Here is a 9,785-nt window from a genome sequence, read left to right as displayed (position 1 = left end):
CGGAGGTTAGAGAAGGGCCTAAGGAAGGATTTTCGTAGGCTAGTGGGAATGCTATAGATTCAAGAGTTTTCTGTTCTAGTGGATAAAGCCGCCGTGGTTGAGGCTGGTCTCTTAGAGGATGAGATTGTATAGGATTAGAAGAAGAGGCCAATGTCTTCTCGTTCCTAGACTAGTTCTCGTCAGGGGCGGTGGAAGAAGAGGAACTATGGTTCGGATAATCGCCAGGGTACATAATCGTGGGATCCACAGGAAAACAGATCTCACGAGCGTTGTTCCATGTGCTATAAATGGCATGATGGTGAATGCCAACCGTTTGAGGGTAACTGTTACAACTGTGGCAAATCAAGCCATAAAGCCTAAGACTATCGTACGCAGATGCTTGGTGTGCCTACACCGAGTCAGAACTGGGGAAATAATCAGGTGCCTAAGGGAAATGCGGCTTAGGCGAGAGTGTACTTGCTTACTCTAGATGATTCAGAGCATGCTGGCAACATAGTGACATGTACCATGTTACTGTTTTTAAATAAAGTTGTTGTCTTATTTGATTTAGGAGCAACCCACTCCTTTATATCTGCAAATTTTTTGAAGTTGTGTGGGGTTGAAACCCAAGTGATGGATGAGGGATTGTCTGTGGCAATATTGTTTGGGAGTGTGGTGATCTGTAGGAAAATGTTAGGAAGCTACCTAGTGGTAATTCAGATAAGGTCGCTACCGGTGAATCTGGTAGTATACGATATGTTCAGTTTTGATGTTATATTGGGAATGGATTGGTTATCCTCCAGTTTTGCAGTGATTGGCTGTCGTGGGAGAGTGGTGGTGTTTAGGCCTCCTGGAGAACAGGAGTATAAGTTCATAGGATCGTGTGTGCATTCGACGTCACAGATTCTGTCAACAATGCAGGCAAGAGGGTTACTCTTGGATGGGTGTCAAAGAGAGCCGAGCAGGAGAGAGAGAGAGAGAGAGAGAGAGAGAGAGAGAGAGAGAGAGAGAGAGAGAACTAAAAGATTTTTTATTTCCTCGTTGAAATGTCGTTTTCAGCTTTTTATAGACCTCTAGCCACGTGGCCTCGTCGATGAGCCACGACACCTCGTCGATGAGTCCAAGAAGGAAGTTCATCGACGAACACCTGATTCTCGTCGATGAGTTTCAGGCCTTAAAATCAGTCCTTTCGATAAGTTCTCATCAACAAGACACTTGTCCACATCGACAAGAACGAAAAAAAAAAAACGATTTTTCTAAAGTTCTAGCTCTAAATTCACACAAATCCATACCCAAACTGTAAAATCCAGAAATTAAATTGTCCCCTTTTGTAATTATTTTGCATATTTAAACAAACTTAGGGGCATGTGACATTTTTTTTTCCTTTTCTTATAATTCAACCTTTTTTTTTTTTTCACATTGTAAATAATTTTGGAGTAATTTTTTTATTTTATAATTTAAACATTTATTAGTGGTTCAAGATTTATGAGAACAAACGAACCTCTAAACACGTTAATAAATACAATGGCAAGGTAGTATTTTGTTTTGGTAAACTTTGGGGCAGCTATATGAACAAGTTATGTGTAGTTCATGTTTATAAATGCTAGAATGTAATATAAACAGTGGTTGCAATTGTTTTCGGGTTATATATATAGTGTAACGCTCCAGACCCATCACGTGGGGACCGGAGTGTTAAGAGACCAAACACACGTCTCTGATACCATTCACGCAGAGGAATTAAATTAAACAACCTCAAACATAATACCAGAGTTCTATATTTACATAAGCATACCCAAAAAGTACAGCCACATTATGGACGCGGGTCGAGTGGCTGGGTCGGATCTCACTAGCCAGGGGAGGAAGACGCGGGCAGGGCCCGTGGAGCTTGTGAAGCCGACGATCGGAATCCTCGTCGGCACGTGCGGCGCGTGGAAAGGACTTTGCTGGAGGCACATGTGGAGTCTTCTGGAGTCCGTTTGAGATGTGGTTTTTGTCGTTGGAATCGTCTCGACGCGAATTTCACAATGGTAAGTTCAATTTTGAATTTTGAGCAACTTCAAATCTGGGAAAAAATTGAATTTCTCCTCTATTTGACTCTGTTTGGCGGATTTCGGCGTACCTGGATGCTCTGATACCATTGATGGGTGGAGGGGACACTCAGTCACTAGTTGTGACTGAAACTCAGTGAGAATCAATTGCAAAAACTATTTAATTCAATCTGAAAAAAATTACAGAGAAATTCAAAAACAAAATCTCTCTCGCTGACTCGTTATTCACCCTCACTTCACCACATACTACATTGCGCACACACACACATATCTATTTGTAGCATATTCTAAATAAAATAATAAAGGATTGTGGCTGGTAGGCGAGGTTGGTGACCGCCGATCAACAGAAGCGGTTGGTCGGCAACTGTCATCAAATATTGCTGTCACCATCAAGTTTACTCTTCAACAAGCTTTTGGGTCAATATGTTTTTATTTTCAATTTTCACATATTCCTCACACGTCTAATTGCTAAATCCTTTTTTTGCAGGTTTAAATTAGAATTTGAAGATGTTGACCCACTTTTTTTATTTCATTTTTGCTTTTTATTATTTTTCTTATATTTTTAATGTACAATTTTTCTGTATTTGGAGATTTCCCTGTATTTTTTCATTTTATGGAATAAAATTTTTCCAAATTTTGTTATGTTAGCCCTGGACAAAATGGGGTGCCTACACCCTATATAATTTCTAGAGAGAGAGAGAGAGAGAGAGAGAGAGAGAGAGAGAGAGAGAGAGTTTCAAAACCACCTTGTCGGACCCTAAACAACTTTTTATTTTCTATCCTTTTTCTATTAACGAAACATGAGAAAGGATGACTCTTTAATTTATGTATTTCTTTCTTTCCCATGATATATTTTGAGTTTTAAATAGGATCTAAGAGAAATGAAAGGAATAACTAATGCATTTTTTCATATTTGGTTATCAAAAAACGTTAGAAAGAATGAAAAAGAAGAAGAAGTATTTTTCTAAACTTCTAGCTCTAAATTCACACAAATCCATATCCAAACTGTAAAATCCAGAAAATAAATCGTCCCTTTTGTAATTATTTTGCACGTATAATTTGATCGGATTTATTGTTTCAAATATTTTCATTGGATGGGAAGGCCTGATGGGAGAACCAAGTTGGTCTTCTTGGATGACCAAATTATTCCTCTAAAATACACACACTTGGATACGTAAAGGGATAGATTCCCTATGTCGCAATTTCCGGGAGATGGGTTTGGAATGGTAAGGAATAATAATATTATAAGTTGAATTGAATCGCCACTAACCTGTTATTTTCCTAGGTATGGTTAGTTCACCTATTTACCACTTGTTTGTTTATTGGTCTCTAGACTAATCCTAAGCTAAGGAACTAGTAGTCTCGATCTACATTTACCAAAATTGGGATCGAGAGTTCAGTTATGCGATGGGAAGATACTAGCACTCTCTACATACCTGTTCTACGAATGGTACCTAATTAATTATGAAGCATCCCTAAATTGAATCTAATGGTTTTTAATTAACTCCTTAAAAATAAATAAATAAATAAATAAATGAATAAATAAAAATTTAAAAGGAAAATGAAAATTACAATGTGATTTACAAGTGTCTAATAAAACCTCTAAACGAGGGCATCTTCTAAGATAAACCCCCCTCAGAACTAATATAGATGAGGTCTGATTACCCTTTGTTAAATCATTGGAAGATATGCAAAGATACTGAAAGTTCTGCACTGCACCAACGAGTAAAAGGTTTTTTATGCTACGTTTCAGCTGGCATGAGAAGCTAAGAGGTGGTGGATGACTGTGAGTTTTCTTGAGGAGCAGAGAATTGATTAATTAGGGATGACGTGGGTCCGTTTTAAGGAGGTATTCTTAAAGAGATACTTCCAAGCTTCTGTCCGTGACGCAAAAGCATACGAGTTCTCAAGTTTGACTCAGGATACCCTGGCAGTCCAGAGTTACGCAGGCAGATACATCGATCTGTCTCGCTTTGCGCCATGTATGATCTCGAATGAGTACGAAAAGGCTCGGAGGTTTGAGAAGGGCCTAAGGAAGGATATTCGTAGGCTAGTGGGATTGCTACAGATTCAAGAGTTTTCTGTTCTGGTGGATAAAACTGTCGTGGTTGAGGCTGGTCTCCTGGAGGATGAGGTTGTATAGGATTAGAAGGAGAGGTCAATGCCTTCTGGTTCCCAGACTAGTTCTCGTCAGGGGCGGTGGAAGAAGAGGAATTATGGTTCGGATAATCGCCAGGGTATAGAATCTTGGGGTCCACAGGAGAACCGATCTCACGAGCATTGTACCATGTGCTACAAATGGCATGATCGTGAATGCCAACCATTTGGGGGTAACTGTTACAACTGTGGCAAATCAGGACATAAAGCCTGAGACTGTCGTATGCAGATGACTGGTACGCCTACACTGAGTCAGAACTGGGAAAATAATCAAGTGCCTCAGGGAAATACAGCTTGGGCGAGAGTGTACTTGCTTACTCCAGCTAATTCAGAGCATGCTGGCAACATGGTGACATGTACCATGTTACTGTTTTTAAATAAAGTTGTTGTCTTATTCGATTCAGGAGCAACCCACTCCTTTATATCTGCAAATTTTATGAAACGGTGTGGGGTTGAAACCCAAGTGATGGATGAGGGGTTTTCTGTGGCTACACCGTCTCGGACTATGGTGATCTGTAGGAAGATGTTAGGGAACTACCCAGTGGTAATTCAGGGAAGGTCGCTACTGGTGAATCTGGTAGTATACGATATGTTCGGTTTTGATGTTGTACTGGGGATGGATTGGTTATCCTCCAGTTTTTCTTTGATTGGCTGTCATAGGAGAGTAGTGGTGTTTAGGCCTCTCGGAGAACAGGAGTATGAGTTCGTAGGATCGTGTGTGCCTTCGACGCCATAGATTCTGTCGGTAATGCAAGCAAGAAGGTTACTCTTGGATGGGTGTTAGAGAGAGCCAATCAGGAGAGAGAGAGAGAGAGAGAGAGAGAGAGAGAGAGAGAGAGAGAGAGAGAGAGAGAACTAAAAGATTTTTGATTTCCTCGTTGAAATTTCGTTTTCAACTTTTTATAGACCTCTGGCCACACGGTCTCGTCGACGAGCCACAACACCTCGCAATTTTCGGAAGATGGGTTTGGAATGGTAAGGAATAATAATATTATAAGTTGAATTGAATCGCCACTAACCTGTTATTTTCCTAGGTATGGTTAGTTCACCTATTTACCACTTGTTTGTTTATTGGTCTCTAGACTAATCCTAGGCCAAAGAACTAGTAGTCTCGATCTACATTTAACAAAGTTGGGATCGAGAGTTTAGTTATGCGATGGGAAGATACTAGCACCCTCTACACACCCGTTCTACGAATGGTACCTAATTAATTATGAAACATCCCTAAATTGAATCTAATGGTCTTTAATTAACTCCTTAAAAATAAATAAATGAATAAATAAAAATTTAAAAGGAAAATGAAAATTACAATGTGATTTAGAAGTGTCTAATAAGACCTCTAAACAAGGGCATCTTCTAAGATAAATCCCCCTCAAAACTAATATAGATGAGGTTTGATTACCCTTTGTTAAATCATTGGAACACACGCAAAGATACTGAAAGTTCTGCACTGCACCGACGAGCAGAAAGTTCTTTATGCTATATTTCAGCTGGAAGGAGAAGCTGAGAGGTGGTGGATGGCTGTGAGTTTGCTTGAGGAGCAAAGAATTGATTCATTAGGGATGACGTGGGTTCGTTTTAAGGAGGTATTCTTAAAGAGATACTTCCCGACTTCTTTCCATGACGCAAAAGCAGACGAGTTCTCGAGTCTGACTCAAGAGACCCTGGCAGTGCAGAGTTACGCAGGTAGATACGTCGATCTGTCTCGCTTTGTGCCATGTATGATCTCGAATGAGTACGAAAAGGCTCGGAGGTTCGAGAAGGGCTTAAAGAAGGATATTCGTAGGCTAGTGGGAATGCTACAAATTCCGGAGTTTTCTATTCCGGTTTATAAAGCCGCCGTGGTTGAGGCTGGTCTCTTAGAGGATGAGGTTGTATAGGATTAGAAGAAGAGGTCAATGCCTTCTGGTTCCCATACTAGTTCTCGTCTGGGGCGGTGGAAGAAAAGGAACTATGGTTCAAATAATCGCTAGGGTACAGAATCGTGGGGTCCACAGGAGAACCGATCTCATGAGTGTTGTACCATGTGCTACAAATGGCATGATCCTGAATGCCAACCGTTTGGGGGTAACTGTTACAACTATGGCAAATCAAGCCATAAAGCCTAAGACTGTCGTACGCAGATGACTGGTACGCCTACACCGATTTAGAACTGGGGAATTAATCAAGTGCCTCAGGGAAATGCAACTTAGGCGAGAGTGTACTCGCTTACTTCAGCTGATTCAGAGCATGCTGGCAATATGGTGATATGTACCATGTTACTGTTTTTAAATAAAGTTGTTGTCTTATTCGATTCAAGAGGAGCAACCCACTCCTTTATATCCGCAAATTTTGTGAGACTGTGTGGGGTTGAAATCCAAGTGATGGATGAGGGGTTGTCTGTGGCTACACCGTCTGGGAGTGTGGTGATTTGTAGGAAGATGTTAGGGAACTACCCAGTGGTAATTCAGGGAAGGTCGTTACTGGTGAATCTAGTAGTATACGATATGTTCGGTTTTGATGTTATACTAGGATGGATAGGTTATCCTCCAGTTTTGCTGTGATTGGCTGTTGTAGGAGAGTGGTGGTGTTTAGGCCTTCTCGAGAACAGGAGTATGAGTTCATAGGATCGTGTGTGCGTTCGACGCCGCAGATTCTATTGGCAATGCAAGCAAGAAGGTTACTCTTGGATGGGTGTTAGAAGAGCTGAGCAGGAGAGAGAGAGAGAGAGAGAGAGAGAGAGAGAGAGAGAGAGAGAGAGAGAGAGAGAGAGAGAGAGAGAGAACTAAAAGATTTTTGATTTCCTCATTGAAATGTCATTTTCAGCTTTTTATTGACCTCTGGCCATGTGGCCTCGTCGACGAGCCACGACACCTCATCGATGGGTCCAAGAAGGGAGTTCGTCGACAAACACCTTACCCTCGTCGATGAGTTTCAGGTCTTGAAATCAGCCCTCTCGGTAAGTTCTCATCAACGAGACGCATGTCCACATCGACAAGCCCAGAAAGACTGTTGGGTCCCCTTTGAAATTTCCTTTTCTCCCTCCTTTATTTATTATTTAATTTCTATAATTATCCAGGTTACTAAATATGGTCCCGGATGAGCCGCTAAAAGCTAGGATGTTTGAGAGAGGACTAAGCCAGGGGATACGTGCTCAGGTGGTGGCATTGTTGACTCAGAGTTTCTCTGAACTGGTTGACAAGGCCATGAGAGTTGAGGCCAGCATATAGGAAAGTGAGGCAGAAGCGAATCAGAAAAAGAAGAGATTCATACCTTCCAACTCACATACTGATATCCAACAGGATTCCTGGAGAGGAGATCGAGATGCTGGGGTTTAGAGGTCGTATAGGGCTGATCGAGACTACCGGGAAAATTCATTCCACCCCCTTTGTGCCAGATGTAACCAGAGGCATTAGGGGGAATGCTGGGGTGGGAATACCATGTGCTATAGGTGTGGCAGCGATGGCCACATAGCTCGCGATTGTCGTGCTCCACCGAACAATGCACCCGCTCCTGATCAGAATAAGAGAAACAACCCGGTACCTCGTGGCAGCGGCCCGATGCGTGTTTATATGCTTGGTACGACTGAGAAGACAATGCTAGAGGTGCAGGTAATATGTTTACGTTTGAATAAGCGATAATTTTGTTTGATTTTAAGTGATTTGATGACTTGGGTGTTAGAATTGATTGAACATTGTGAATGTGGTTAGTTAGTTTTTAAGTTGTGAAAAAATGATGGATTAACGAATTTCGAGGACAAAATTTTATAAGGGGGGGGGGGGAAATGTAGTAACCCGAACCTGAAAAAAAATATATATAAAAAATGAATAAATGAAAAATGGAGAATAAAATAAAGGGAAAAGAAAAATTGAAAAGGGCATGAAGAAGGTACTCGTCAACGAAGTAGTTCTACTCGTCAACGAACGGCCTTCTGGTTCCCGTCAACAAGTATGCGTGTCTTGTTGCCAAAGATTTACCAAGAGAGGTTTCAGATATTTTTTAATTTTGTCGATGAACTCTCGGTTTCATCGACGAATTGTCTTCTTGAGCTCATCGACATTTTTCTCTCTCCTCACGATTTTATATTCCACAAGCCTTATAAAAAGGCTTGCTTTCATTCTAAGCGATATTTTCTCTCCTCACGATTTTCTTTCACTACCATACGATTTTCTCACCTTCTTTCTTCGATTTCGGACCCAATTCAGCCCGTATTGACGATCAGAAACCACCACGAGATTCCTTAGAAGATTCTTTGCAACTTAGGTAGAGCAGAATTTTAGTTTGGGGTTCCAGGGCACCATCCTAAAATCAAGGTAGGTAGGGTATTTTTAAGTTTCATTATTAATATGGAGTATATAGGGCCTAGGGTTGATAAAATAGCATTTTATTGAAGTTTGTGTTGATAAAATCGAGTTTTTGAATTAGGGTTCGGGTGAGTGCCGCAGGCGATGTTATGAGGTTTCCGCACGCGTAATTTAGGAAACCAGGTAAGGGGAATTAATTATAGTAGGTTTTTGTTAATTTTTTTAAACCGATTAATTTGAGTGTTCCAAAATATATATATTTAGGTATGATTTATCTGAATAATTAGGCATTTGAAAAAATATTGACTTTTGCTATATATGGAAAAGAAATTGTGTGGCAGGAATACACTTTTCATAATTTTAATTGGCTATTGTGAATACCGAATAATGGAATACAATGTTGGAGTGTGGCTAGTTGTGAGTACAATTTGTTTGTGAATAAAGATTTGGTTGTGAATATTGGCTGCTTGAGATTGCTGCGTGAAAAATAAGGTGATGTGTATATATGAGTCATTTTGTGTGGTTATTCGTGTGTATCACAATATAACGTTGGCAACCCTGAGGAGTGCATTATATTGCCTAGATGTACTCAGAATATAACGTTGGCAAGCCTGAGGAGTTCATATACTGTCATTACATATTGGGGTAGAGCATTAGCAAGCCTGAGGAGGTTATTCTACTCATATACTACGGGTAGGTCATGGGGATTGGTATTAGAGGTTAGTGGTGCCTGTGTGGACCGTGTATTATGTGAAGATGTTAGTCTTGTGTGGACCAATTCTGTGTGAACCGTGCATTTTGTGAAAATATTAGTCCTGTGTGGACCTTGCGTTCCGTGAAAATATTAGTCCTGTGTGGACCGTGCGTGTGATATCCCATGGATGAAAAGACTTAAAAAGATTAGATGTTACTACCCATATTAACAAGGTGCACATTTCTTTTCAGGAGCTTTCCCACAAGAACTCCATAATTAAGCATGCTTGATTTGGGGCAATCGTGGGATAGGTGACCACCTGGGAAGTTTTCTCAGGAGTATGTGAGTGAGGACAAAACACACTGAAAATGACACGTGTTGGTTTGTGGGGCCAGTCAATAGCCCGATAAGGCCCGCCCCCTGTTGTCTGGTCTAGGTGAAGGAGGAGAGACGCAGTGCTCCTTGGCAGACCCAAGTTGGTGTATTACAAATGGTATCAGAGCCAACAAATCCATATCCAAACTGTAAAATCCAGAAAATAAATCGACCCTTTTGTAATTATTTTGCATACTTAAACAAACTTAGGGGCATGTGACATTTTTTTTTCCTTTTCTTATAATTCAA

Source organism: Malania oleifera, chromosome 5, assembly GCF_029873635.1.
Source record: "Malania oleifera isolate guangnan ecotype guangnan chromosome 5, ASM2987363v1, whole genome shotgun sequence".
NCBI lineage: Eukaryota > Viridiplantae > Streptophyta > Magnoliopsida > Santalales > Ximeniaceae > Malania > Malania oleifera.
The sequence above is the reverse complement of the archived record's forward strand: the minus strand, read 5'-3'. Positions refer to the sequence as shown.